Below are 16,777 nucleotides of genomic sequence, written 5' to 3'. Positions count from 1 at the left end.
TTACATGAATTGAATATAAAAGTCTTCAGGAAAAGGAGAAGAGGCTAGAGGATTTATTAATGAGAGGGAGGGAAGGGAAAGAAAGTGGAAGCCTGAACCAGAAGTCACTAAATGGTAAATATCAAATAGCATATTTAGAGTGGAACAATGTCAGAAAAAATTAGCTAGTGTTGGAACAATGTCATCCATCAGTGGACAGTGCTGGTCATCCTATAGCCACTTAGAAGTTTTATTTAATTCGATTACTACCATGACTGTTAATGCCATTATTCCTCTACTGTTGTTATTACTTCTACCACCACCATGACAGCTACCGTGACGGTCCCCACTGTGCCAGGTGTGTTATATTCATCTTGTCGATTAGTACTCATGATGTATGGATTACCATCTGCATTTTACAAAGGAGGTTTTTGGAACCCTCTTAAAGTCACAAAACATCAGGCTGGGATGTGAACCCAGGTTGGCCTTAGAAGTGATTGTTCCTTCCACTATGTCAGAAAAATTACAAAGGTGACATTTTTACCCCAGTTTTCACTTTTTCAGTTTTTTTCCCCTCTACCATGCCAAAACATAGTACAACTTTAATTTTTTTCTAGTGGCTGTTTTTTAAAAAAATTCCATCTTATCAAAACCTAACTTCAGAGTGTATGAAATCAGTTTCACTCAGGATATGTGTCGAAAACACCATATTGCATGTATATATTCAGATAATGAATTAATAAATAGAAAGAACATAAGATTTACAGTTGTAAAGACTTGGGTTAAAAAATTCTAAACTTTGTATTATTTCTAGGAAAAAGGCTCAGCCTCAATTCCCATATTTGTACAATGAGACCAGATGCATTTGCTCTGCCTGCCACATGGGGAGATTGTAAGGGAAAACTGAAATCTCATACATGAAAGTGATATTTTATTGGATAAAGCTATGAAATATCATTTTTGCATTGGCTTATTTAAAACCAATGATTAACTATGGTCTGAAAGGCCTTAACATTATTTATTGAATTCCAGCCCTTAATGAATAGGTGAGGAAAGTATCGTAGGTCAAAAGGAGTCGTTCCTGATACTTGGGATCACAACAAGTACCATGTGCCTCTCGCAAGTACACAGAAGCAGACCTGTTAATTAGCCAGAACAGTTCCTGATACTTGGAATCACAACAAGCACCGTGTGCCTCTCGCAGGTACACAGAAGCAGACCTGTTAATTAGCCAGAACAGGATGCTTGCAGCGAGGACGGTGGCAGCTTGTGCCACTGCTCCCCCCTGCCACGTCACGGCGAGGGTAAGCGTAAGTGTGCACATCGGGTATGCTGTGTGTGGTGGCGTGTCCTGAGGATCCGCACGTTAGTGTTCTACTTCCGTACCCGAGAAACCCGGTGAGAATACAGGTTGGCAGAGCCCTCTCTAACTGTTGAGAGGTTAAGAGCAATAGACTCAGCTGTAAGGATCTTTAGAAGGGGAACTCTCAACACCAGTAATTAAGAGTGACTTTCAGAGCTGTTTCTATTTCAGGACTCATCGTTTGGGGGCTTCTGTACAGTGTTTAGACTCCTTAACTGCAAGATCCAGGAATATACAAATTACATACTAGGTATACTAAATTGACACCTTTATTGGAGAGTGGATGTGTGTATCTGCACTATGTTCTACAGATATAAAAGTAACAACTAAAAAGAAGTGTCTGCAAGGTTATAACACTGTAGATCTCTTATTACAGCTATAGCTGTCCATCAATAACATTCATTTATATGGGGAAATTTTTAGACGCTCAAGATAACCAAATCTGGATCAAAAATGAAAGGAAAAACATAAACACTACTCTTATCAGAAAAAAGGATAAGGACAGCTACAAACAGTGCACAATCAGATTAGCAGTATTTTCTAGGAAATAAATGAAAATGCCTGTAAAGCAGTGGAAACTTAGGGCAATCACTCTACTGCCCACTCTCATTTCCCAGTCATGTTGAGCCAGTGGAATTCCTCTCTCTTTTCTCTCCCCTGTCACATCTCAACATCTCTGTTGACTTTTCCACAAACAAAAGACGCATGAAGTTCACTGGCATCTGGAGGGTTCCTGGTAACACCTAGGCCCCTCTCCTCCAGGCTTTCAGATGTGTAAAGCTGTTGTGCATTGTATAGACCAGCAGGAGATACCAGCTATGAGAAAGCTGGAGTCGGAGTCAGGAAGCTATGAAGATTCATGAAATCTGAATGTGCTTGCACAGATAATCCCGATGAAGAAAAAATGGTGCCCACAGCATTATAAACTTGCTGCTGTAGTCCCTGGCCTCAGAATTCTCCCTCTTTCTCCACATTCAGCTCTTTTTCCTAATCATTTAAAACTGTTGCCTCTACTCCTGTACAGTATCTTTAATCTCTGACATCACAGTACTTCACCTTTCCTTGGGTCAAGAGCCCAGGCATGCTGTAGCTGAGCCCACTGCTCAGCGTCTCACAAGACTGCAGCTAAGGTGGGGGTCAGGCTGCATTCTCATTTCAGGCTCCTTCAGGTGGTTGATAGTTCCTTGGAGTTGTGGGACTGAGGCCCTCAGCCCCTAGAGACCAGCCCTCCCATAGAAAGTTCACAACATAACTGTTTGCTTCTTCAAGGCCTGGGGAGAGTGTTTCTTTACTCAGGAAGGTTCCAGTCCCTCTTCTAAGTGCTCTCAACATTAAGTCAGGCCCACCTTGGATAGTCTCCCTTTTGATTAATTCCACATCAACTAATTTGGGACCTTAATTTCATCTGCAAAATCCGTTCACCTTTGCCATACAATTAGAGTAGCACCCATCATATTCACAGCCCTCCCTCAGCCCATACACACTCAAGGGAAGGGGATAATACAGTTTACCAGGTGGTGGGAATTTGGGTTTCATTTTAGACTTCTGTCTACGCAGTCCACTTTCTAGACCCCAAGATGTACATCCCTTCCCCATGCAAAATACATTCACCCTCTCCCAAGTCTCCCATTAGAGCAACAGCTCAGGGCTTCTGGTAATCTGTGAAGTACATGTCCTCAGATTTCCTCTTCCTCTCTGCACTCGTGATGCTAAAGAGATAAGACACTTGTCCCTTACTTATTAGTATTATTATTATTTTTAATGTACAATTCAGGGATATGAAACCCAAGGAAAGAAGAGTATCTCAACACACATAACTCTAAAGTCATCTGACTCCAAGTGTACCAGTTAATTCTCCCCTCAGTGTCAAGGTACCACTCCACGTAAACACTTCCCTCATTTGCGATTACTGTTCCTCTCTCAAAACCTCAAGAAGAGAACATAAAGCCATTGGGTAGAAAACAATATGGAAATGTAATTCTTTGAATAAATATAGGAAGAAATATTTTGATACTTAAATGTTTAGAAATATTTTCAATGGTCTGTTATTTTCTGAATTTAAAAAAAAACCCTACTTTTATAAAACGTACACATTTCTTCATGTAATCCAAGAAACTTTAATCAAAATACTATCCCGAGATGTACAAACACTTTATAAACCCAGCTATAGGTTAGTCAAGAAATATTTCTTGGGGCTTCCCTGGTGGCGTAGTGGTTGAGAGTCCACCTGCCGATGCAGGGGACACGGGTTCGTGCCCCAGTCCAGGAAGATCCCACATGCCGCGGAGCGGCTGGGCCCGTGAGCCATGGCCACTGAGCATGCGCGTCCGGAGCCTGTGCTCCGCAATGGGAGAGGCCGCAACAGTGAGAGGCCCGCGTACCGAAAAAAAAAAACAAAAAAAAAAACTAAGGGTGTTTTCTCGCTGATTGAACTTACATGTTCCACCGTAGAATTTTATACGAAATAAAATGGATGACTAAATTAAATGCATTCTAATGATCCCAAGTATCATTAACATCAATTCATTTAAGTTTGAGAAATACGACTGAAAAAGTGTTGCCTAGTTTTAACTACTTTTTTTTCAAATTATTATTTTTTTAATATTTATGTATTTATTTGGCTGCACTGGGTCTTAGTTCTGGCATGCGGGATCTCTAAGCTGCAGCATGTGGGATCTGGTTCCCTGACCAGGGATCGAACCTGGGCCCCCAACACTGGGAGTGTGGAGTCTTAACCACTAGAACACCAGGGAAGTCCCTAGTTTTAACTACTTTTAAGGAGATTCCTGAAGAGTGTGAGTGTGAGAGTGTCTGTGTGTGTTTATGATATCAGTATCGTTATATACACATATACATGTGTGTACATATATACCACAATGATACTTAGTACCTTGCATCAAACACATATTTATCCCTAAATCTTTTGGTTTGTAAAGTCACATTTCTAGTTTCTACAATTTGATTATATTTAACCATCACTACTAACCTTCTTCCATAGCCATTTCAATGTGCTTGAAATTCTAAAATTTCTCTCCTTCGTTTTTCTCTTTTAGAAAAACGTGGGGGGACAATCTGTTGAATAACAAGCAATACAGAAGCTGCTCTATGACACCACTGTCCCCAAATTATAATATGACCTTTAAAATACCGTTTATTTAGAGTCGGGCTCTAGCCTGTGTTCCGGCCGACACACCAGGAAATTGCCTATATGCAGGTCCATTAGACAGAGGAAGAAGATAACTGATGTTTCCAAGGGTGGTACTCCTAGACCAGGTGATACAGCCCTTTAAGGCAGGAGCTATGTCTCTTTAACCCAGTACAGAAAATATTTGGTGTGCCTTGTAAACAAATAATTCAGATGATGGATGAGACTGCGCTGTTAGGAATTTGTGTCATTAGAAGATGGGGCCACAGCAAGACAAGATGTAAAGCTTAACTGTCATTGTTCCTCTTCTGGAAAAATACTGGCTCCCCTGCTAGTAACAAGGACAATGCCTTTCTGAATGAAAGTTAAATTTATGTTGACTCTTTTTCTTTATTATTATGATTATAATGATCATTTTAGATGTTGTTAGTATTTTTATCCAGAGACATTTATATGGGACCATGGCTGCCTCATGGTGTTTACCTCTCATCGGTAGTAGAAACTGAGCAGTAAGTGAGTTTAAAGAAAAGATGAAAGCTTTTTAGTTATTGAAACACTGCAAATCATTCCATAGTCTTGTTGTTTCAACAGTTTTAACTGAAAATACCTGCAGATTGGTTTCCACTGCCTAGCTCGTTCCCTGATTAGCAGGATTCTCCTGCAGGCAAACACCTGCATAATCTTACCTGCTGGCCTAGGCAGGTGAGAGTAGAAGAGCCAACGTGTACTCTGCAAAAAGACCCCAAACAAACTCTATCTTATCGTTTCCACAACCATGCATGCAGATTTGTTACATATTGCAAGTGAAAAGTGGGATCAAGCACTCTCATATATTTCTTCCTGTAAAGTCAAAGGTAACCTAAATGCATTGCCAGAAAATCATTTAAAATATTAATAAAAAATCAGCTACAGATTTGAAGAAATGAGTGGATTTTTCCAATTTGACAGCTTATCAGTAAGTTGTCGTTTAAAATGTTTTTACCCTGGGAGTGTACCTCAGTGATGATAGCCATGTATAATTCATAAAGGAAAATAGATTTAAATAAGCCTGCTCAGTAGTTCCGGGTGTGAAAATTCAACAAGCTAGTTTCTTTTCACTGTGCCTGCAGTCACTTTTCCTCCTTCAAGCTCCCACATTCCACATTGTATTTACTTTTTTTGTATTTCGGATCATAATATAATTTGTTTCCAAATGTACATTTAAAGAAGGCAACTTTGAGTGACATAAGAACAGCTCAGTAAATGAAAAGTAGGATGGTATTTTCATGTAAATCACATTTTATAAATATTTAAATTACTTTCTTTTGCAGAATAAAAGTGTATGAATACACTTTACATTTAAGCTACAAATTATTCTGAAGGAGTTTTACCTTGTAGAGTTATTGTTCACAACAATGTATATTAAATTTTTTCTGTTCTTACATAATTCTTCAAGACCTTTTACTGACTGAGGTCATGAGAAGGCCAGAGATAATCCGTCTGAACTTGATAAGAGTGTCATCAAGCTTAATAACTAAATGGTTTTTCATGCATCCTCAAAATCTTAAAATTTGAGACAGAGTGAATATCAAAGCCACATTTTATTTGGAAGAGTAGTAATTGTAAAATATATGACTTACAGAAATACAGTCTAATCTCACTAATTCTAGTCCTGCTAATTTGGATTTTGTCATAATTCAGACATGGTGTATATACATTAGAAAACAATAGTTATGGTTTAAAGGAAGGGCACCAAGGCATCAGATCTGAGCATTTTCAATCTGAGGTGAATGAAATGGTGGTAAAATAAAACTATCATTTTTATGTGCTTATTGTATGTCAAGAATTGTGATCTGGTTAGGATGCTATTTCTGTTAATGTTCCAGTGTTTAGGAAGTAAATCATATTATCAAACTTTTCATGATGAAACCATAGGCTAGAGAGGTTGAATGATTTTTCAGTGGTCAGTTGGCTAAAAGAGACAATTAATCCAAACCCAGGTCTGTCTGACTAGAAAATATATGCTTTGAATTAAAAAGTATTTTAATATGCTTTCAATTCATGTTTTGAACTACTACATCTCCTATGGCAAAAGACTTTTGTGTTGGTAGCATATTATTAATTGATGTAGATTTATTTTGCACTATCATTTTCTGTTACCTAAATTTACATTGATATTTTGGTTGGTAATATGAATGTACTTAAAAGTAATAAAGTTTAAAAAATTTTAATCATTCTAATTTTTTTCTCCCTCTGCATTGTGTTTAATTAGTAAGTTCTTACTATATTAAAGATGTACCTCTAAAAATAATTTAAGAAGCAGAATGCTTATTAAATATGTTTCATGGTTCATCATACCACATATATCCTGTACCAATTACCTAAAATTAGGTAATTCCACATCAAATTTGGGAAAATAAACAGCAAAAGATAATTTCATGTTAGCATGTGTAATTATCACTTTCTTATCTCTGAGGCTTAGTTGATCATTTATGTTAAATTCCGAAAATAAATAAATGTCTTTTAAACTGATAGGTCATTATGCCATAGAACCCGTAATACAACTTCAGGCATAGCTGGTTTTCAATGACTTCTTTAAAAAAAAAGAAACTTTTAAAAGTTTGTCCTCTCCTATCTATCCTCAAAGATTGTTTACTGATTAAGACATTAAGGTTTGGACAAAAGTATCCTGTTCATAATAAAAACCAAAATTTCCCATGTCTCTTCTACAAAACAGGCATTGGAAACGGTGAGGTGGTATTCAAACATGACAATGTAATGAAATAACTTATCATTATTAGATTTCAAGTACTGAGAAAATAATGTTTCAGAAAATAAATTTATGATGATGAATATAGCACATCCCAAATTACCAAGGGAATCGTTATTTTTCACTTTTCTTTAATATCTTTGTGGTTTTTGAGTTTTGCATGGTAGTTTTCTACATGAAAGTTTTTTGATTAATAGGTCTATGCTGCTTTATATTTGACACATTTGCTTTCTAGTCAACAATGGTATGGCGATGAGATAGAAGAAACTTAACAGTATTATGGCAAAGACCCAAAATGATAGCAGCTTAAATAAAATAAAGGTCTCTTTCTTTTTCTCTCACATAGAAGTTGAGCTGATGTGGCAACTGTGCTCTGCAAAAGTCCTTATGAGCCCTGGCTCTTTTCTCTTTTTGTTCCACCATTTTTAGGGAATTACCTTCATTTGCATGGTCCATGATGGTTCATTACCAGGTGTACCTTCCAGCCATAAAGAAGGGGAAGTAGGGAGGGGAACACCAGTCTACTTCTTTAAAGGTTATGGCTTTGGAAGTTGTATAGCCTCATGCCTCCTCCCACATCCTATTGGCCAGAACTTAGTTACATGGACCCACCTAGGTGCAAAGGAGTCTGGGAAATGTAGTTCTTAACTGGGTAGCCTGTACCCCGAAAGTTCTGTTATTAGATAAGGAACCATTAATATATACCTTAGCTCCTTCTGCCATATTCAGTATTCGTAATGAAAAAATTTACAATTTAAAAAATAAACAAGGGCTTCCCTGGTGGCACAGTGGTTGAGAGTCCGCCTGCCGACGCAGGGGACGCGGGTTCGTGCCCCGTCCGGGAGGATCCCACGTGCCGCGGAGCGGCTGGGCCCGTGAGCCATGGCCGCTGAGCCTGCGCGTCCGGAGCCTGTGCTCCGCAGCGGGAGAGGCCACAACAGTGAGAGGCCCGCGTACCACAAAAAAAACAAAAAAATAAACACACAGTGTAATTTTTAATATGGTGGTACCACAATTATAGGTTCAGAAAAAAAATCTGATGACACCGTTTTTTTTAATTTTAATTTTTTAAAATTAATAGACTTTATTTTTTAGAGCAGTTTTAGGTTCACACCATAAATGAGCTGAAAATACAGAGATTTTCCATATATTCCCTGTCCCAACATATGCATTTCCTATTATCATGTCTTGTCATTATACACATGTCCAAACCCACAGAATGTACAACATTAAGAGTGAAACCTAATGGTGATAACGAGATATCAGTGTAGGTTCATCAGTTGCAACAAATATACCCTTCTGGTGTAGGATGTTGATAATGATGACACTTGCTAAATTAAGTAAGATTACATAAGTTACCAATCTATTGCCTCACAACTCCAAGTAAGCTCTTTATTGCCCTGCATGTGGTTCCTAATCATTTTTCTCCTCCCATCTGGCATGATGTAAAGCTTTATCAGTGGGGGCACTGGAGGCAACCCGGAGGGGGAAAGGCTCTTTATCCTGGTTCCAGTGTGTGTTCTCTCTCAGCAGGTTCCTATGGTGTGTGACTGCAACTAGTGCGTGGCATCCCCTTGAGGGCAGTCTCCCCTGACACCCAGAGGGAGGTTTCCCAGTGTACCTTCCCACTAACAGATTACAAATTAGTTTCATGTGGCCACCTCTCCATGGATGGCTTTCCCCTGACACCTGAGAGGGCAGATTCCCAGTGATTCCTGGTGGCATGGAACCTCAGCAAACTTCTCCTCCATCCACTGGGCTATAGCCATGCCCTCACAAATGAGGTCTGGATCTCAGTCCTGGGGACAGGGTCCTATTCTAGATTTGTTTCTTCCTTGGGTGCTCTATTTCAGCCTTAGGGGTAGAATCTTCTATTTATATATTCTTTAGAGTTATCTTTACTTCTTAGTATCCAAACTTCAGTTACTCTAATGATTCTCTGTTATAGTTAATACATTTGTATTTTACATATTGCCTGCTGAATTTACTGGATAGGTTCTGTTCCCTGATTGGATCTTGTCTGATACAATAAGGAAAGCCAGTCATATTAAGACAGTCAAAAGCATTTCACCATTTCCTTTGTGGAATGTGAGAGGCCATGGAAAGAAATGGGAGAATCTGTGGCATCCTCCTGTGTCATTTTTGAGGTCTATGATTAATGTTACTAGTCAGATATCCTGAGAATATCATGGAAGTAAATATACAAATCAAACATGACAGCAATGAATTGTTTATGAATTAAAACTTTGCATGTCTGAAAGTACTGAGAGTTCATGGGAATAGAATTAATGTGGGTGTTCAAAAAATTCAGTCGTTATGCTATGATATTTTTCATTCTTTATCAACATCAGATAAAAAACAAGCCTTTTGAGTGTCCTCCAAAAGTTGTGTTTCTTCTCCTACACTATTCCCTTTACACTTCTAGGAGAGAATATTCACATTACATGTAAGAAAATATTTCATTTTGATAGTAAATTACACTGTTTTCTGCATGACTTCATAGTGGCATACTGTTTTAGAGAGGATTTATTATCTGCCCTGCATCTGTAGCCCTGATGGAATCTTCCAAAGCAGTAGCTCTGGAAACCAAGTTGGATATGAGACAGAATTTTACTAAGTTTCAGTTGGGATGTAATACCAAGAAGTATTAAGGTATTAATTTCTTTTTCCAAACTAGCATTGGGCATGAGAATGAGGGCAGATACATGGAGTTCTTGAAGTCAGCTGTGTGCTTTTGGAAAAGTAGTTTTTTCCATTCAGTTACCATCATTCTTCTCTGTTATGTGTATATGTTCAATACAACTTAGAAAAATCACTATCTATCGATTTAAGTGATTATTTTATGATTATATATATATTTGTTTTCACTCGAAGTGATCTGTTTTGTTTTTATCAGCAATTTTTGCTTTACATGTTTTTGTTAAAGTCAAAACATGTTTTACTTCAATTTTATATATTTCTAAAGCTATCATCTGAATGCCACTTTGAAGATCTTTTAAGTATGCTGCGATAGCTGCTAAAAAGTAGAGAATGACAAGATGTACTTTCCTTGAGTCCTGTTTTCATAGGTGTTTTTGCATAATGAATCATTTATTTATAATCTTATTTTGCTATATTTTAGTTCAACTGTCTTGAGATTCTTAAAGGTTTTCTTTAGTGGTTTCTGTTTAGACCAAATTTTCTATCAGAGAAAATGTAAATTTAGGTAAATCTTAACTTTAATCAGAACTGTATATATGTAGCAGAGGGTTAAATTAAATGAACTTTGGCAATGAGTAGTTGTATATGGAGTCAATAGGTGGCATTTTATTATATTTATAATTTATTTTTTCAGTATGAAATGTTTATTTTTATGTTTTCAAACAACATATATATTGCTTAGGTAATAATTTCTTTTAAATGCAACCTTGTTTTCTTTGGAATTTGTTTTTCTTCCATAGCGGATATTGAACTGTCTTTTCAAGTTATCTCTGTTGCCTTTATTTCATTTTAGTCATTGAATTCAGTAAGAAACATAGACATGTGAAGGACGAGATCTGGGCATGGAATTCTAGGAAGCTGCTTCAAGTGAAAACACAAAGTCAGAATCATGAATTTATTATAAATCCCAGTGTCTTTGGAGCATTATTGTTAAAATAACTTATTTGTGTACACCACTCCATATTATCTCTCAGTCAGTAACTTCTCAACATGTATTTGTGGAGCAGATGAAAATAATCCATATGGAAGTATATTATTTTTGAGAAAGGAGTACTAGACCATCTCCTAAACTCAGACTTTCAAGGTACCAAGCCTTAAGACAGTTTTCAACTGGAAAAGTGTGGAAGTGCCTCATGTCAACATCTAAAATTTAAGTCAACTGCAAAATTCCCACTAAGAGTTAGCACTGAATACATGAAAATAATTCCTGGCAGAGGGCAATTTAGATCCACTGCCTTGCTCTTTGTTCTAACAACTTGTTCTGTTCTTTCTTACTTCCTGTTGTCACTGTGTCTCTTGCATTTGCCAATGACAAAGCCATCACAAATTCCTAAACCGTTTCCATGACACTGGTCTGGAATAGTAACACTGATGTTCTACTTCATAAGCTCAAACGTCCCCTAAACAGCACCTGAAATCTGAACAGAAATAGGAATGGTATACATGCATTTTTAATGTGATTAGTAATAAAATGATTAGTTAAACTGACTACATAGATTGGCACACAAATACAGCTCAGGATGCAGGCAGAAGGCTAAGAGCAGGAGATAAACACTCTCGTTCAAGTAAGAAAAAAGGGTGCATTGGATAGAGCTTCCAAGAATATGTAATTGTGTGCAGTTCTGTTATAATTTGGATGGATTCCAACTTTTCCAGAAGAAAGGCTTTGTTTACATATTAAGCAAATATATAACAGGAAAACAGAGGGGTGACAAATACCAACATTTTTTTCTTTTTAAAGAAAAATGTTCAAACTGTTTTAACTGATGAATATACATGAAGATGTTCCGGTCACTTATATGTTTGATTCTGCCTTATGAAAGTTCTTTCAAAATAAGAGAGGCATTATGAGTCAAGGTGTTAATATATACATACCTTTTATATATAGGGTTTTTTTTTTTAAGTTTTGAAGCTTGTTGGCTGACCATGGTTTGTTGAAATGGCTAACGCCAGTGAATCCAAAGTAAATGAAAAGTTATTTATGTGCCAGAGGACCCCTACAGCTTGATTAGCAAGAACACTGAGGAAACAAATCTCGGGTTAAGTCAATTTTTACTTCAGCTTTGTGGATTACCCTTAAGCACTGTAAATATGTGTTCACATAGAATAATATAAATATGTGTTCCATACAATAAAGTCATTCTCTCTCTTAGGTAAAATAACTCCCCTCATAGAAAAAATACAGAGCACATCCTTTCTTAAAAGATCTCATTTCTCTTTATAACCTGCTGAAAACAAATGGCAGTGAAATATTGAAAATCAACGCCTATAAAATGTCTACAGAGTGTGTCACATGAAAAAGTAGGATTTAATCATGTGCAATAGTTAGACAAAAGTGGAGGAGTCAAAAACCTGAACTGATATCATTTTTGCAGGATAACCCTATTGAAATCTACTAGGAACAAGATTAATTTGAAGCTCTTTGAGGGCTCTGGAAGACGAGCTTTTAAGGAAACATAAAATGCTATTTTATATATGTATATATATATATTTAATTGTTGAAACATAAGGCAATTTAACTTGTTAAAAAATTCAAAACCAAAGACCCTGAGTAGGACTTCTATTGAAAGTTACACAGAAGATGGAAAGAGTGTTTCTTATATATATGGAATAAATAAAATATGGAGGTCAGCAAAGTGATAGAAAAATAAAGAATGTGCCATGTTGCACTGAATTGAAAAGGGAAAGAGTTCTCTGCCCTCTCTGACTCTTCTTTCCCAGTTTATATGTTTATTAAACACACATATGTCAACTGTACCCTCCTCTTTAACTGCATAACTTTCGTCAGTGTGATATGGCCTCGTTCTGAATCAGTATAAGTACTTTGTGTTAGTAATGCTATAGAAAAAGAATAGGACAAACCATTGAATTTTTAAATCAGTGGCAATCCCCTGACATTATAAACATATGTTCATTTGGAGTTTAAGTACTTTAAATATTAATTCAAAAATACTAGCAAACATTGACTTGCCTAAAAATCAAGTCATCTTACATACCCTCCCTCAAATCTAGAGAGAAAATAGCATAATTCAAACTTAACATGAAAGATAATTTAAAAACTACTTTTGTTTCTCCTCATGTATTTTGAATATGGCAGAATAAACAGACTTGTTGTATTTTATTTTCTATTTAAGAGATCGGAGAAGCTGTCCATCTCCATCTTAGTTTACCAGGCCAAACAGATGGGGTTTGGCTGAACATGCAATAACTGATACTGCCACTGGGTGGCAGTGACAGCTTTTGTCTCCAAGATGCTCACTGTCCCTTGATAGAGCTTAGTGACACAACCCTTGGCCTTGAGTCTCAGGACATCAATGTGTAAAAATACACTGAGCGACTCTCCTCTCCAACAGCTCACATTGCTTTTGGATCTCTTGCCTCTGTTCCAGCCCATCTTAAGGCAGCCAATAAAACTTCCTTACTTTCTTCAGTTTTTAGGAACTTGATGGTGGTCAATAGAAGGCCAAGTTTGCAAAAGTAAAAAAGGAAGAGAGAGAAAAAAAGAAGTGAGAGGGAAATACAAATAGGGGACCAGATTCCCTTCTGCCACTGAGTGATGCTAATCTTGCAGAGGACCACAAATATATATATTTATTATTTAATTGCTTTCTGCCATATAGCAAAAAATATCCCTGACTTTTTTCAGTATTTTGTGGGCTAAAGTACATCTTCAGTCATGACCTACACACACTCCAACATGCATACATGTTTCAAATAATTGTTTATAGTTGGGACAATTAACTAATGACAGTTTAATTTTCCAGAATGAATTGGTTTTTAATTGACAATGAGAAAAATAATGCTTAAAATTTTTTTTTTGATATAGCTAGGCTGATAAAATTGTTAGAAGAAAATTTGTAGTGTTAAAGTATGTAAATATCTGAATTGTTACCAATTCAAAGATTAATGATAATTATGAAGGTATTAGATATTATCATAGCTTGTAACAATGAAGCAATTTGTTTTTCAGGGAAGGAAGGCTTTAAATGTATTCACCTGAGTAAGGGCCTTTGATTCTGAATAACTTTGCTGGGCTATGTGAAGGGAAAAAACCTCAGATTATTATTTTGATGAGTGGGGTAAGATGATTGTATTAGTGAAGTTAAAATAAAGAGGGGTGAATTATTTTATAAATATGTGAAATTAATACAGATAAATTTAATTACCCTTATTTCGGAGAACATCCTTATTCATTCCTATGTATTCTATTTTAAATTATAAAAACCTTGGCCTATACCATATGGTACCTTTCTTACTAATAAAGCTTAATAATTTTACTATACAATTAGTTTACATGTATGCAAAGTAATAATTTATACTGAAGAACCATAATATATGTTTTCATTTGTTTTTTAAAAATCACTTGTATACCTTTTTGATTGACATTGAAATGGTTTAAAATATTGCAGAATAGCAATAGCAACAAAAACAGAAAACACGAGAATGGGGATTCTGGGGCGTATTGTAGTATGATTTAAACTTTGCAAGCATCCAAAAAAATAAGAATTTTTTCAAATGTCAAATTTCCAATAAGTTTTATTTTTCTTAACAACACAGAAACACTAACTAAGAAAATATTATTCAATTGTAGGAATAGAGACTTAAAAGGGACATTAATCTCTCTCTATTGAAATGTTACCTCTAATTTTGCATGAGTACATTTTGTTACTAAATGGAGAGATATAATTTGTATATATAGTACAGGGATATATTTGTGGATCTGCAAAAAAACAAAGCTAGAGATGGTTTCTTTATATTTATCTTTTGTTTGTTTCCCACAAGCAGCCCATATAAATCTATCTAGTCCATAGATCTGAGACAACCATATATATTCCATGGATATGAGACAACTAAATCAATCAAGCACATTTGCAAAAAGAAATTCTAAAGAACCAGGAAAGGACAAGGTTCTCTCTTTTCACAGCTCTGTTGCATTCTCACATAAAAGTATGGCATAGGGACTTCCCCGGTGGCGCAGTGGTTAAGAATCCGCCTGCCAATTCAGGGGACACGGGTTCGAGCCCTGGTCTGGGAAGATCCCACATGCGCGGAGCAACTAAGCCCGTGTGCCACAACTACTGAGCCTGCGCTCTAGAGCCTGCGAGCCACAAATACTGAGCCTGTGTGCCACAACTACTGAAGCCCGCGTGCCTAGAGCCTGTGCTCTGCAACAAAGAGAAGCCATGGCAATGAGAAGCCCGTGCACTGCAACCAAGAATAGCCCCCACTCGCCGCAACTAGAGAAAGCCCGCACACAGCAACGAAGACCCAACACAGCCAAAAATAAATAAATTTATTTAAAAAAAAAAGAAAAAAAACCCAAGAAAGGTCTTACTAAAAAAAAATAAAAGTATGGCATAATTCAGTAGTATTTGAAAATGATATGAATAATCTATTTTGTGCTCTCGATAACCAAACTATGTAAAATCACTAGTTTTTAAAACTTATTTCTTCTTCATGACATAGTCAGATCTAAATGAATAGAGTTGAATTATTTGATTTGTGTTTTAATTTTCCATTCATTTTAAAGTTGAAGCTTTACTGACTAAACTTTGTTTGCATGAAGTAAGGTACGTTTGCAATATTGTAAATATATATTTTTTTTTCATAGGTAAACAGATAATTCAAGAATTCAAGCTAAAGTAATTACTCTATGAGACCAGGATCCTGTCTTCTGACTGTATGTATTACATTAATTCACTGATCAAAAATTTGAATAATGTCCTACTGTTGCACTTTTTGTATTTTTTATTCTGGAGTCTTAGGTTTCAACCTCAATTATAGGGGAAATCTAGCCAAAGACTTTTAAATAAGAATTTTAAGGAACAGGAAATGGAAAGTGAAATCATGACAAATTATATACTAATACCTATTTACCTTACATCTGAGGAGTAACTTTTAAATTTCTTAGATAAAAAGAATGTCTCCATATCCCTATGGAAGCAAACATCAGTGTTGTAGAAGCATTATAGGCAAGAATTTCTTCCTGATTTTGGAACACTTGGTAACACTCTAAAAGACAAAGAGGGTGCAGAGTTATTTGAATCTGTGTGTATACAAATACATTCAGATATATGAGGGGACACGTGACATCTGGGACCATATCACTATATGGTTTTATAGCTTGATGTTGGGAATTGGGAGATGATGCTGTATGAAACATATCTAAATTTTGCATGGGATAGCATTTTCCTGTGCCCTGTATGTATGCCAATTAATGCACAACGATGAATGTCGGTTGCATTTGATATAAGTCATTTAAGGAGTAGAATATTAAACATTTAACAACTAAATGGAGTGTTTATGGCTTGTCCACACCTGCCTCCAACTTTCCCCCAAAAGAAGACAGTAGAGAAAGAACTCCTTATGTCCTTAAGGCTTTAAAAATAAATGCAGTGCTCACTTCAGCAGCACACATAGTAAAACTGGAATGATACAGAGAAGATTAACATGGTCCTTGAGCAAGGATGATATGTACATTCTTCAGGTGTCTCATACTTGTTAACATGAGGCAAGTTTTTAAAAGGTTGAATTCTGTCTCTAGTCAACAAAAGTTTTTAGATAGAAAAAAAAAAACCTGTCAAAACCAGTCACATCTGTGAATTTTTTTTTTTTTTTTAACGAAATCTGTGTGTTGTGAGTATATGTACTTTGGTATGAAAGTATATGACTTCCAGAAATAATAGATAGTTAGAAAGACAGACAGATAATAGAATCTCAGGTGCAAAGTGGACAACTTTTTAATTAAATGAAAGATGAACAAAAAATTTTTATTGGCAAAAAGATTTTAGTCATATAATAAAATTCTTAGACTTCTAACTCTAATCTACACTTAAATTCC

General features: G+C 36.2%; 1 non-coding gene across 1 annotated transcript; it reads left to right on the top strand.

The window, feature by feature from the left end:
- Positions 1 to 16,331: 16,331 nt before the first annotated feature.
- Positions 16,332 to 16,438, top strand: LOC132421252 (U6 spliceosomal RNA). Its single transcript, XR_009518541.1, has one exon. It is a non-coding gene; the product is annotated as a U6 spliceosomal RNA (small nuclear RNA).
- The last annotated feature ends 339 nt before the right edge of the window (positions 16,439 to 16,777 follow it).

The sequence above is a fragment of the Delphinus delphis genome, chromosome 2 (genome assembly GCF_949987515.2).
Source record: "Delphinus delphis chromosome 2, mDelDel1.2, whole genome shotgun sequence".
NCBI classification, from domain to species: domain Eukaryota; kingdom Metazoa; phylum Chordata; class Mammalia; order Artiodactyla; family Delphinidae; genus Delphinus; species Delphinus delphis.
Note: the sequence above shows the minus strand (reverse complement) of the source record. Positions and strands in the feature narration are given on the sequence as shown.